Source organism: Haemorhous mexicanus, chromosome 18, assembly GCF_027477595.1.
Source record: "Haemorhous mexicanus isolate bHaeMex1 chromosome 18, bHaeMex1.pri, whole genome shotgun sequence".
Classification (NCBI taxonomy): Eukaryota; Metazoa; Chordata; class Aves; order Passeriformes; family Fringillidae; genus Haemorhous; species Haemorhous mexicanus.
The window spans coordinates 9,165,190-9,178,784 of record NC_082358.1 but is presented as its reverse complement, the minus strand read 5'-3'; the positions used below and the strand labels follow the sequence as shown (position 1 = coordinate 9,178,784).

Genomic DNA, 13,595 nt, shown 5'->3' with positions numbered 1-13,595 from the left:
CATAGCAGGAGCACCCTTGGACACATCAAAGCTGAGTTTTGGGGTCTGAGGAGGGAGCCCAACCTCCCCCCATGCAGCAAACACCCCCCAGGCACGCAGAGGGGGCCGGGCACTGACCCATTTATCAAGGTCACGGCTGTGGGCAGCGCGAAGCAGAGGCGATGTGACTATTTTGGTGAGCTGAGGGAACTTCACTGGCCTGATTCCCATAAATAAAACATGCAGGGAACAGCCCCTGCTCTGTCCTATTAATTCTGGACCCCAGGGGCCTGGCTCTGTGTGCATTCAGCAGCTCAGCACTGCCTGCTTCGCTCCCCTCTCCAGAGCCTGGCTGTGCTCAGGAAGGCTCGAAACCCCCGGTTTCCACAAAATGCCGAGTGTGACGGCTCTGAGGGCACTTCATGGAAAATCCATTTGTTTTCTCAGGCACAGAGGCAGCTGGGAAGGATGCTGGTGTGTGGGCGGGTCGGGGAGCAGAGGACAGCTCCAGTTTGCTGCAGCCCCCAGCCCAGTTCCCCCATTTTAAGGAGCTGGAGCTGTTTCCACCCACTCTGCTTCCCCATCTCCCAGCGCTCCCCCAGCACACCTTTGCCTCCCAGCTCTCCAGCAGCAGCCATGGCTCTCCCATGGCTGATTCCTCCAGCCCCTCACAGAAGGCATTAACAGAACAAGGGAGTTTAATTATCTGGGTTTTCTTCCAGAAGGGCATGAACCTGTCTCTCCCTTGAATTTATCAATTGCTGCCAGATTTTATCTCTTGCTTTCAATTTGCTTGTGATGGTGTTTTCTGCACCAGGGGCACCATGTCAGCAGCTCCCTCCTCTCTCACCACAGACACAGTAAATGATCTCTCTCTTCCCTCGGTGCCATTGAGTCCTGGGTGCTTTCTCTGACACCCATGGCTGCTCACACTGGATTTACACCCATTACTGACCATGGCATTGCCCACCCAGCAGAGCCACAGAGCAAACCTGTAGTGACGCCAGCGCTGAGAGCACATCTTGCCCTGGGGCTCTGCTGAGATCCACAGCCCCACCAGTCATACCCAGAGATGAAGGGCCCCCATTTTCAAGTGACTCAGACTCACCCTTCCTTCCTCAGGAAAACCTGTGATCAGATAAAGCCATCAAACTATCTGGTGAGAATAAACACGCTGCATCTGCACGGATGCAGGCTGTACCCCCGCTAACCCCGCAGCGCCCAGGCAGCCTCTGCTGCCCTAACCCCGTCCTTTGGAAGGACACCTCCAGCCCCAGGCAGCACAGCAGGGATTGCACACGCCTGTGCAAGGCTGGGACCTGCTCTTGCTGTGACCTGCTCTCACTGCAGGTCGGGGAGGTCAATTCCCAGCTGGCACTGGGCACAGCATCTCCCCATCCTCCCTCATCCCACTGAGCTGTATCCATGCTGCACCAGCAAGAAACACATGGAGAAAGCAAAGGGTGAGAAGAGGAGGAGCAGAGGATGGAGGAGGGAGAGGGAGGGAGGGAGGGAAAACATTTTAAAAAACCCGCAATTGCCAGCAGATGGGCACTGCCCCCGCCAAGGTGCTGCACTGGCAGGCGGAGGGGCTGGCAAGGAAAAGAGCAAAGGGAGGTGTGAAGATCTCCCTGCAGATTAAACCAAACCCACACTGCTCTGGTGCTCACTGAGCCAAGCCTGGGCTAGGAAAAAAGCAGAATTGGGGGTTTGGGGTTCCAGTCTGACAGAGACAGGACCCTTCCAGATCCCACAACTCCCCACAGCCCTCAGCCCTGTCTGTGAGGTGTCAGATCCCACAACTCCCCACAGCCCTCAGCCCTGTCTGTGAGGTGTCAGGGGTCGTCAGGATCACACTGTTCCCACACTACTTGGGTGTTTGTGTGACACTGATGGGGCCAAGAACCCTTCTCTGGGGGCAGCTCTGCTCTCCTCACCCCTTGGAGGTTGGGAGTGAAGGAGTGTGGTGCTAGGATGTGGCTACAGGTGCTAGGGGAGGTTACGCAGGCAGCTCCAGCATTGCCTTCTCTGGGAAAAGCAAGAATGGAGTGGGATGCGAGCAAGGCAGAGGGGAAGCACAACGGGGCTGCTCAAACTGATGCTGGGTCCTGCAGGATGTGGAGCTCAGGGCTGGTGTGACAATGAGGGAGCAGATAATGTATTAAAGGGAACAAACTCCTGGAGGGATAATAAAAACGAGTGGGATGGGTGTAGAAAAGTGCTGAGAAGAGAGCACAGACATTTTTTGGAGGGGGTTGAACCACTAAATCCAGGGGGAAAGAAAATAAAGAAAGCATCTGTCTTCTTTGTCTTTGCCCACATCCCTGTGCTACTTCCCAGAGATCAGGGGCTCTGCTGGGCTTTGGGGCCAGCGGTGGCTCTGCCTCTGCTTGGGGGCATCCCCGAGCCTGCGTTCGGGTGCTGGCCCTGCTGGCAAAGCTCCAGCTGTGGGCTCACCACAGGATGCCAGGGGGCCCTGCCTGCCCCGGACCCCCACACCCTCCGGGCCGATACCCCCGGCCACGGCCCCGGGCGATGCTGAGCTCTGCCCTGCCTGACCGGAGAAGAGGAAACATCTTCCCGAGGACAGCTGGCTCCGAGAGGGATTTTCCGCTGCCTGTTGGCCACGTGCTGCTGGAGCCAGCTCAGGTGCTGGATCTCCCTGGCTGTAATTTCATCCCTGGGCTCCTGTAACAGCTCTGGCTGGGCGGCACGAGGGAAGTGACCGGGGCGCAGGTCCGAGCCCCAGCCCGGAGCTGCATCCGCCCAGCGTTTCCAGCCCAGCCTTATCTGGCGGCTCCCCCTGTGACTCCCCATTTTCCTCCTCTCCCCTCCTTTCCCCCACTCCACCCCGTGCTCCCGGCAGAGTTTCCTGCAGCAGGGCGAGGGCTGGGGGCTGCGGGGTTCTTGGCCGGACCCCTCCCTGCTGACCCCGGCTCTGCCCAGATAGGAAATCCTGCGGGAACTGAAGCCTGGGAACAGCGGCTGAGCTCTCCCCAGGGCTTGGCAGCACTGGGATTTCGCCTACGGGTCACAGCAGCCAGCTAGGCTTCTCTGGAAAAAGCTGGGATGAGCCAGGAGAAACTCAGGGAAGGGCAGGGAGACAGTCATGAAGTGCCCAGGGTGGACACCCATTATGGAAATGTGCCATTTACAACAGGATGGTTTAGGCACTTGAATGAGCCACTTTCCCATTGGGAACGGTGGGAAGAGAGGGCATCACAGCAGGGAGATGCTGACCAGGGTGATGCACGGCCACTGGCATGACTCAGGTGTGCAGGAACCAGCTGGGTGTTCACAGAAGGGTGCAAAATGCCATGAACAGCCTTTGAACAGCTCCAAACACAAACTAATTATTGACAACCTCATCGCTCCTCCTGACAAGCAATTTACTATAAATTGAAATGTCTTGCAAAACCCTTCTCAGTTACTTACGAGCATTTTGTGAATGTTTTGCCAGAGTCCTCCCGATTTTTCTTGTTATTATTTTAGAATGGGAAGCAACCAGAGATGTGCTGCTCCCCACACCCTGCAGTTCAGCTCCAGCACAGCCCTGCGGGGAACCCTGAAATTGGAGCTGTCTGAGCAAATTCAGGACACTGGAGGTAAAACCAAAAGGAAGCATCAGGGCAGGAGCAAAAGGAAAACAAGCTCTCCACACCCTCTGAGCTGAGGAGGTTGGGAATGGAGGTGGGTTAATGCTCCCAGAGTAGTGTGTCATCCAAAGCTCCACAATAACTAGAGCAAAACTTGACTCAGTGTTTAACCCAGCTAAACCCTGGCTGTGGCCTGAGTTGTTAGGAGAACCAGCAATTGCCTGCTGAAACCCCAAACCACACTTCCCAAACTCCAGGAGTTATGTATATTTTTATATATATGTATTTTTTAACTGTTGCCTCTGCCTGTTGCCAGCACAGCTCCATGACATGCACAGCTTTCATGGATCACACTGAGCCAAGGACTTGCCTGCTGCCCTGCAATTTCCTTGGGTTCTGAAGAAAACCAAATCTTTGCAAACAGAGGGATCTATTTCAGTGAAATCTCTCTTATACACTGGATTTGTAGGTGTTGTGGTAAAGAGGGTTGGGCTTGACTGAGAGACAAATGAGACTTTGAAGGATGTGGGACCATGGGGACGTCCCTGCTTCTGTCTCCTGAAAATGGGTTTGTCTGTTTCTAAAGGAATGCTGTGAGCCCCTGATAATGACTACGAAAGGTTGCAGGAGTAAGGGAGGGTGATAGTGGAGCAGGAAGAATCAAAATTTATTCTGAACGTGCTGACATTTTGCTGTTGGCATCAGGAAAAAGCCCGGCCCAAGCACTGACATTTCCCGTATGTGCAGAGGTGACAGTCTGCACAAAGCTGCAGAAGGAGAAGCTCTGGTTAAAGAGCACTGCCCAAAGTGCACAGCAGTGAGCTGCTCCTGATCCGTACCTGGGACAGGAGGAAACCTGAGAAGGGGTGAAGTACCAGAGCACTGTGATGCAAAATACGCTGGAAACAACTCTGAGGAGAACCCAAGCTGAGAAAGGGGAAAGTGGAGATCCTTCATTGCTGGAGGAGGGTGGTGTCAACAGGGCACAGAGATCTCTTGAGCTCCAACCAACACACAAATGGCCTGTGGTTTCTGGGTGGGACTTTGAGGGGCCCAGGTTGACTCCAGGTTCCCAGTGAGGACCACAAGAATCAGTGTTTGGCTGCTGCTGGGCCACTCCAGGGAGGGAAACAGAGAAGGATGAGACAGAGCCAGAGCAGCAAGTCAAGGACAGTGGAGATGGAGCAGGCAGGAGAAGGTGGACACAGAGCTTGTTGCACCCTCCTGCACCCCCCCTGCCATGGCCCCAGCATCCTTCATCCTTATGGTCACCTGCAGCCTTTGGGGAACCTAAATGGACACCCCAGAGCAGAGCTCACCCAGGCTACAAGAAGTTGAGAGTGGGGGACTGAATTTGACAGCCTGGATGTTTCTCCACTTGAGAAGCTTTGAAAGGGAATGTATTTTTGGAGCATTAAAGATCAACTGTTTGACTCTGGCCAATCCTTTTTCAAGAGCAGCACTAAAGGAGGTCAGTGGGATGTGTTTGGTCAAATATTTTATACATGACCATCATCTCTCACCCCCTCAAGTATTTACAGACCTGAGAGCATTTCCTGCTGTTCCCCCCCGTTGAGTATCTGGTGTCTCTGCTCCAGCAGGATGGTCCTGTGCATGGTGGAGCCATGAAGGACCACCCCAGTGCTGCCCTTGGGTGCAGAAAACAAAACTAAATCAGCACAATGTGTTTAGTCCCACAAATGGCAACAGGTTTACCCAGCCAGCAGTGAGACACAGCACAGGATAATGAGAACAAATCTGCAGGGGTGGTGGTGGTGGGGAGATGGGGTGGAAAGAGGGAGGTTTACTCTCCAGGGTTTTTTGTAATCTTCACTCACCATATTTAGTAGGCTTGTGACTTGCCCTTGCTAGCTCATGGAGAATTCCCCCAAGTGTTTACTCCCACAACCTAGCAAATGCCTCAATACACATCATGGAAAAAATACAATCAACATCTTCACTCCCACTAGAGAAGGAATTCCGACTTGCCCGGCACAGACCGGGAGTATGAGCCTGTGAGAGAGACAAATGCTGCTTCATTAGCTCCCCTCAGATGTGGTTTACTCCTCAAATGACCTGGTCAGGGCTGCATCACCTCCCTCCTTTCCTTCACCTAAGGAACCCCTGACCTTTGGTCAGGGCAGTGGGGACAGGAATGTGGGTCCTTTAACCCTTTCCTCTGACATCTGCCAGCTGCTCTCCATGCCGTGCACAAAGCTGATGGTCCTGGGATTTCCAGGGATTCAGAGATGCTGTGAAGGGCAGAAGCAGAGCTCTGCAAAATGGCTTTCTTCATGCTACACCTAGGGAAGAGCAGGGTTTGGTGATGGAGAGCCAAGTCTACCTTGTACAGAACATGGAAACAAAATGGGGATGACTGAGAACACAGATCACAGATTGCCCAGGATTGCTTTGGAACCTTTATTTCTACAACACTTTAGTAGAGGAAAAAACAATAATTAGGCCATTTAGATTTTGTCAACCTGTTCCCAAACTACCTGCATGACAAGGACACACAGGAAATCATTTCTGTTTATCAAATGTAGAATCTCCTACAACTGCAATGAACATAAACTAGAAGAGAGCTGGAAAGAGGAGCTGAAATGAGAATGTTCAGCATGTCTGATGATTTGGCACTTCTGGCCAGGAATTTCTTTGGCCATATTGGCAAATTTTGGGAATTTCTGCCCACAGAAGTGGTGGAATCACCATCCCTGGAAGTGTTCAAAAAACATGCAGATGTGGCACTTGGGGACATAGTGTAGTGCTGGGTTTGGTAGTGCTGCTTTAACTTGATGATCTTGGAGGTCTTTTCCAACCTCACCCATCCCATGTTTTTACAAATGGGACATGGTATGAATGCAGAACCCAGCCAGCTGTCCTCTGCTGCTGTCCCCTGGTGTGGTCCCACCATAGCCCAGGGCAGGAGACAGTGGGAGGGTAGTGCTGCCTTATTTGCACTGGAGAGGTCTTGGAGATTGTGCAAGGAGCAATCACAGAGGAGCAGGATTACTGAAAAGGCAGTGAAATTCAACAGCACACATGCAAGTCCATGGTGCTTAATTTACCCACTCAGTGAGGATGGAGCACTGGCACGTGGTGGCAGCGTGGCTGTGCTGGGGGTCCAGGTGCTTTGGCAGAGCAAAAGGAACACATCAGGGCAACCCCAAGCACTCTTGTGCTACAGGAATATGGTCCTTACCTGTTGTGCTTGTGGCTAAAACCCACCAGTAGTGTGATACCACCACTCTCCACCCATCAGTAGTGTGATACCACCAGTCTCTGCCAGGGTAGAACCTGTGGGTACCAAGGGATGTGGACTCGGGCTAGAAACACGTGGTCTGCAACCACTGACATGATATTACACTCCTAATCACTCCTTTGCACACAAAAAAATCACAGGAACTACCCCAATTACTCCGATTTTTCCTCCAAGTTCTTTTTTTTTCCATGCACATCCTTCCCTTCATGAGGAGAAAGCACCTCTCAGGGCACGCTGAGCTATTGCAGTATTTACCTAAAATACAACACAAACTTCTAATTAAAGGAGAGGGGCTTGGCAAAAGAATATTGAAGCTTTTCAAGTCTCCTGAAATCCTTTGTGTGGAACAGCTTTGGGAAACGGGGACTGCTGCCACCCTCCCCCTCTTGGGAACATTCCCCAGGGCAGTGCCCGGGCAGCAGCTGCTGCTGCTCCGGGGGAGTCAGCCCAGCCTGACACACAAACAAATATCACAGGAAGAAATGCTTTCTTCCAACAAAGACCTGGGGAAGAAACCCTGGGCAGGAGGAGAGGAGGGGAGCTTACATCCTGCACCTGAGGAGCTTTGGGCTAGCAGGGGAAGCTTGGCCTCAAACAGAAGAGTGAGGAAAGGCAGGAATGGTTACAGCCACAACCAGGTATGATGCAGATGTCATGCAAAACAAGACATAATGGCACAAAGATAAAGCTCCACTTTCAACAGCCCCTTGAACCATCTTGTTTCAACCTAAAAAAAGCACTGACTCAAAGCACAGAAGGATTTAATACCTGCAGATGTAGGGGGGACAGATACACGTGAAAACCAGTGCAACGTTTAGGGTGGAAAAGGGATTTTGCTTGTTCAGCTCTGGTGCTCCTCACCCACAGGTGACAGAGGCTGGAAAACATGTTCTACACAGGACTGTGTGTGCAGAAAGAGCAGGTGGCAGCAGGAACCCCCGCCCAGCACCGATTCTGAGTTGCTCAAGTCTAAGAAATAGTGTCCTTGGTCACATTAACAACTTCTGCAGTCTTCATTTGCATTTTAATGGAACTCTTTCTAGGAAGGTGGTGCTTGGACTCTGTTGCAATATAAAATGAAGAGGTAATTATAAACATGCTGGAGTGAAAAGGCATTTTGTTTTCATTAATCAGGTTTATTCAGAGTCTTTTTAAATTTAAAGGTATTTAGGGTATGTGGGAGGAAACGGGGGGAAGAAAACACACGATGGAACATCCGTTTATTTAAATTACAGATTAAAAAGTGGAAAATACACTTTTTGTAAGGGGATGTCCTACGGATTAAAAGCACCTTATAGAAATGGATTTGGATGAAGAGCAGGCATAAAAGTCAAATCTAAGATTTCGACAGGTCTGCCTACTTGAAAGCCAGAGATGAAGGAAATATATAGGATGAGGGAAAGGAAACCACGGAGGAAATTTTTAAACCTTCGGCACGCGATTAGCCAGGCAATTACTGTGATTACACACCTAAGTCAGTTAACCGTGCAGACGGCCATCCCCGTTGGTCAGACACCTATCTCCCCGATTTCGGGCGCAATCACAGCACGCAGATGTTGATTAAACAGTTTGCAAGCGTATTATCTGCTGGACCAGCTCCTGCTTTCACAATCCAGCGACCGCACACAGCACCGAGAGCGATTCCCCGCTCGCCGCAGCCATCGTGCGACCGCGCCGACTTCCCCCACGCTCCAGACCTATCCTGCCCTGTTAAGCTCCGTCCTTTGAAATATAGGGCAGTTTCTGTCAGATCCTTCAGCGCGACAGTCAAAAGGGCAAAGCCCTGCCCTTTGTTGCAGCGGGAGGTTTTCCATTGCGGAGCTGGCTCTGATCTCCATCCTTCCCCGACCACCGGCCTCGCTCTCTGGCCATGACGGGTCAGGGGGCTCCGAACTGCACTTATTTTACATGATTTCGTTTCAGGCCATTGTGTGAAATACACCTCAGTGCGTACAAGAGAGGGCAAGTGATTTTTGTTTCTCCTTGCAAGGTCCGGAGGAGGCTGCGGCGCTGCCCCGCTCCAGCACCCGCCGCCCTCCATCCCGCGGCGGGGCTCAGGGGAGGCGCCCCGCTGAGGGCGCACAGCCGCCCCTCCCGGGACCAGGCGCACCTGCTGGGGGCAGGAGACAGCCGGGGAGGCCCAGAGAGGTTCGGAGCAGGAGCGGGGTTAGGATCGGGAGCAGAACCGGGACGGGCACCAGCAGCGGGAGCGATCCCCAGCTCCCGCCGCCGCCCCCGCCTCAGTGCAGCCCCCGCGCTGTCCCGGCGTGCCCCGCGCGCCGCGCGCCCCCGCCCTCCCTCACTTCCGGTGTCCGGCAGTGGCAGCGCCGCCGGCGGCGCCCCCGCTCCCCCGGCGCAAGGGGAGGGGGGCGTGGCGAGGGGGGCGTGGCCGACCGAGAGACCGCCGCCCAATCACCGCCTGCCGCTGGGGGAGAGTGGGCGGGGACAGCGCCGGCACGCGCTGCGCGGCCCCGCCCCCCGCGCCCCCCCCCCGCCCGCCGCGGGCTCGCGCCCCGCGCGCCCGAGGGAGCGTCGGGAGCGCGCCCGGGCGCCCCCCCCTTCCCCCCCTCCGCCGGGTTCTCCCCCCCCTCCTCCGCCCTCCGCCCCCCCTTCCCCTTCCCCTCCCCACCCGGGAGGAGAGGCACGGAGTGACCGACGGAGCCACCGCTCCGGCCGCTCCGACACCCCGCTCTCCTCCATGGGGCACAGGTAAGCGCGCCGCCCCCCGCCCCCCGGGGCGAGCGGGGGTCGCCATGGCCGCCCCTCACCCCTGGAGGGGCGGCGGGGAGCCCCCCCTCGCCGCTCCCGCACCGCCGCCCCGGTGTTATCCCCGTTATTTCCCTCTTATTATCCCTATCCCCGTTTTTATCCCCGTTATTCCCCCCACTGCCCGCCCGCCGCGGGGGGAGCGCGGCCGGTCGCGCCCTGCCCGCCGAGGGGGGCACGGAGCCTTCTTTGGGACGCGATGTCCTATTTGGTGTGGGTGGATGGCTTAACTTGGTAAGTGCCGGGTTTAACCCCCCTCCCCCGGCCCTCCCCTCCCCTCGCTCCTCCGCCCGCCCCCCCCTCCTCCCCGTAACCTCCAAAAGGGGAATTTTCCAGCTGGTAATTTCTGCTGCGTCAACACCCAGCTCAAGGGAGAGGAGAAGAGACAAGGGGGCATTTTAACAGCAGCTCCACTTGCGGATAGCCAGCCTCAATCCCGGCTCCAGCATTAAAACCCTTTCCGCCCCCTAAAAACCAGCATCCGTGCAAGTTGGACCAAGAGTTTGTCAGGAGTGTGGTTCAAAACTGCTTGGAAAAAGGGATGAGGTAATAATACTGGTGAAGCATGTTGTATTTCTCTATTTCTGCGTGTCTCTCTTTCTCTTTCTCCCTCTCCTCTCTTTTTTTTTTTTTTTTTTTTTTTTTTTTTTTTTTTTTTTTTTTTTTTAAAGCCAGGCCTGTTTTGGGTTATTGTCTCCCCCTAAAGCCAGACATAGATCGCCTGGCCTTGCCTCCATTTTAATTGCAGGCTGAAATCGGGGAAGTGACCCTCTTTTCAAAAAAGAAATACAAAAAACCCCAACAAGCAAACAAACAAAAAAAGCCTTGAAAGAATAATGCTATTCCTTTGCGGGGGATATAGGTGATTTTTCATAAGGCTGTAACAAGTGCAAAAGTGGCTGGAAATGTTCTCTGTCATGCTGGGAAACTAGTGAGGTGTCCTCCCCCCTCCCCAGAAAAAAGTGCTGGTAGAATTTGGCGGAGGAGAGAAGGAGAGGTGCTGGGAAAAGCAGGGGTTGTGCTGCTGGATTGCCTTTGTGTCTCTGTAAATAGACATGTCAGTTCCCAAAGTAATACAAGTAGTGTCTGATAACTCAATCCCAGATGACAAATAGAGAATGGAGCAGATTTTCAGGACTGTAATAGTGGGAGGATTTCTCTTTTGAAACGGAGAGGAAAAAAAAATGTTGGTACCTCCTGAGGAGGTTCTTCCCCGGCGCGTTATTGTGGAGCGGAGCATTCGGGTGGAATCCGGAGACACAAACCCATATTTATTTATTTTTACACCTGACCGGGGAAAGATAAACAAAGGAGAGTTTAACAGCTCTTTAATGAATTCCTCATGCTTTTTATTTTGCAATCCCAATGATTCATTTGGCAAGCCTTACAGAACGGGATTATTATCAGCATTGTTTAAAGCCATGCTAATTAGGAGATGTGTTTAGCAAACAGTGGCATTGTAGACACCTGTACCGAAGTTCGTGCATGCATTCTAATTGCATCACTGGTATCATTTTTAGCATTTAGTTGCTGTCATTGAGATGTAGGTCTCAGTTTGTGGACTCAATCAAGTGTTTATTGAGTGTGGGTTCTCTGTATGCATAGATCAGCCCTGCTACTAATGCATTAAATGTGTTTTCTCAAAAAAGAGAGGGAGTATTTTTTCTCTTTTTATTTCCATGTGGGGATTATAAGAAAAGGCAGTGATGCCCAAGAATAGTGAGAAAAACATAATTATTGAAGAAGAAGCTTTCTGTGAGAGGATAGCTCTTTTCACTTTAATCAATACCTCACTTTTATGCTTTTATAGCCTCTTTTAATTGGAAATAAAATTTGACTTTCCCCTTCTAAACTCTCTTACTGTTTGTCAAGTTTTATATTTTGAAATCCCTAGTGATGGAAAAAAAATGGGTGGAGTGTATTATTAGTCACAATATTTTCAACATGTGGTGAGGAATTACAGCTTTGAGGTGTTTTTTGGGAGCTGTCAGGGAGCAGGCAGAGGAGAATGAGCTACAGGACAGGATTCAGGGGGCTCCCGAATTGCTGAAAAATATCCCAGCAGGTTTGGTGCGTTCATGGGATAACTGAAATAGAAAACGAATCTTTTGGTTTTGATGCAGCGTGTCCAGGAGGGGGAAACTCACTCACAGTGAAACTTCTCCCGCGGTTGTTTTCATAGACCGTGTGTTTGCCTGGGTGCAATTGAGTCAATTTCAGGCTGGTACCAAAAACGGGGCATTCTAGTAACTCTCACCTTAGATGTTTATTTCTATGCTTTAAATGCTGCTCTGATCTGGGGTGTGTAGGACTGAGCCTTAGAAAACATGACCTGTACTTGGGGTTCTTGGAGACTGGAGAAAATGGGCCACTTTCTCCCCGTGGTCTTTGTTTTCTGGGACAGTTGTACAACAGTGGATATGTTCTTTGCGAGAGGATTTTTGTCTTTTTTTTTTTTTTTAATATCTGGAAGTGCTTAGAGGAAAACCAGTTTAGCAGCTCCCCCCTCCCCAGCAGCCCTCTGTCAAAAGGAAAAATGCCTCATGTTTGGAAGATCTGTTAATTGCCTGCTTTTCCTCTGGTGATGTGCTGTGTTTCTCTGAGGTTCAGCATATTCTTTTTGTCTTTGCTATCCACTTGGGTGGATTTTTTTTTTTTTTTTTTTTTAGATCCGTGTTTTTGAAGTTTCTAAGCAAAGTTTCCTCTCCTCCCAGCAGCAGCAGCGCAGAGCAGGCTGACACCCAATCCAAACTGCCACTGCCTGCTTTCAGGGCAGAATTATTTCATAAACAGCTCAACCTTTCCCAGGACATTTTTCCCTTCGTGTTGCCGGTTTTACTGGCTGCTCCAGAGTGCTCTGTAACGCTTTCCAGCCTCCCCCTAAACTGGTAAAAAGCATTCACAGGGGTTTTCCATGCTCCTATGTGCTTAGTTTAATGGACAAACAGAAGGGCAGGGAGAGAGGGTTTAGTTGAAGTCTTTGAAGAGCTACCTGCAGTTGGAATGGTTACCCCACATGTCTGTTATAATTCCCAGGAGGCAGCAGTGTGGGTCTGCTCCTGGCTGGGAGCACTACCCTGGAAAATTCAGACAATTTACACAGAGACATAAATTCCATTTTTATATTTCGCTCCTGGCTTGCGTTTGGCTGGAATATTTTGAAGTGTGGAGCTCACCTGTGTTTTCTGTGTGTGACATTTGAAACTGGGAGTGTGTTCATGGTGAAAGCCAGCAGGCTGTGTGCACAGAGCAGGGGTCACATTAGGACCTGGCTACGAGGCATTTGGTCTGTAGGAAATCCTGCCATCCTACTGCACCCCTAAAGCATCTCTGTGGGAGTTTTGATGATATTTGGGCAAGCACACAGTCAGGGCTCCAGAGTTCAAATTTGTTGCTTCAAAACTTCACTTTATTCCCTTTCCGAGGATTTTTTGTATGTTTGTGTTTGCAGCCCCCTTAAACACATCCTTCAGTTGAGTTTCTCAGTTCCCTCTGGATCTGCAGTCCTTTAGGCAGGATGAGAAATAAAAGCCTGTATCACTTCATGTGGGGCTTCTTTCCTTGAGATGCAAGAGGGAAGAATCTCAACTTCCCTAAGCAGATCGATAGTTTTCTGGTTTGTGCTGCCTTGGTGTGTTTGGATGCACAAGGGTGTCCAGTTCAGAGGGAAAGCTGCTCTTTGGGACTCAGTTCCCATCCTTCAGCTTTGATTGAATGTGCTGGTGTGTAACTTCTTGTTACCCATCTCCCCTTCTGTGAAACAGGGGTTTGCTCAGCTCCCCCAAACATTTTCAATTGTAGCGATGAAAATTTGTACTAAAAGTGCTTATTCTTCATAAAGACAAACCAGTGTCAAGTCCTGGGTGAATTCCCTCTGGGATGTGGTGGAGTCCAGAGGCTCGTGGGTGAGGTTTGCTGTCCCTTACCAAGACAGCTGTGGTGCAGTTATTTTCTGAACAGTTGCTTTAACTTTCTTTCATACCCATGTGTTT

General features: G+C 51.6%; 1 protein-coding gene across 8 annotated transcripts in view; it reads left to right on the top strand.

Annotated features, from left to right (window-relative positions):
* Positions 1 to 9,428: 9,428 nt before the first annotated feature.
* Positions 9,429 to 13,595, top strand: part of ZBTB46 (zinc finger and BTB domain containing 46) — a 48,002-nt gene continuing 43,835 nt past the window's right edge. For 3 of the 8 annotated variants that reach the window (XM_059862931.1, XM_059862932.1, XM_059862925.1), the window contains exons 1-2: positions 9,553 to 9,837; positions 9,969 to 10,149. The gene's annotated coding sequence lies outside the window, so the exon portion shown is untranslated. The other 5 variants (XM_059862927.1, XM_059862928.1, XM_059862926.1 and 2 more) reach the window with 5 other exon arrangements.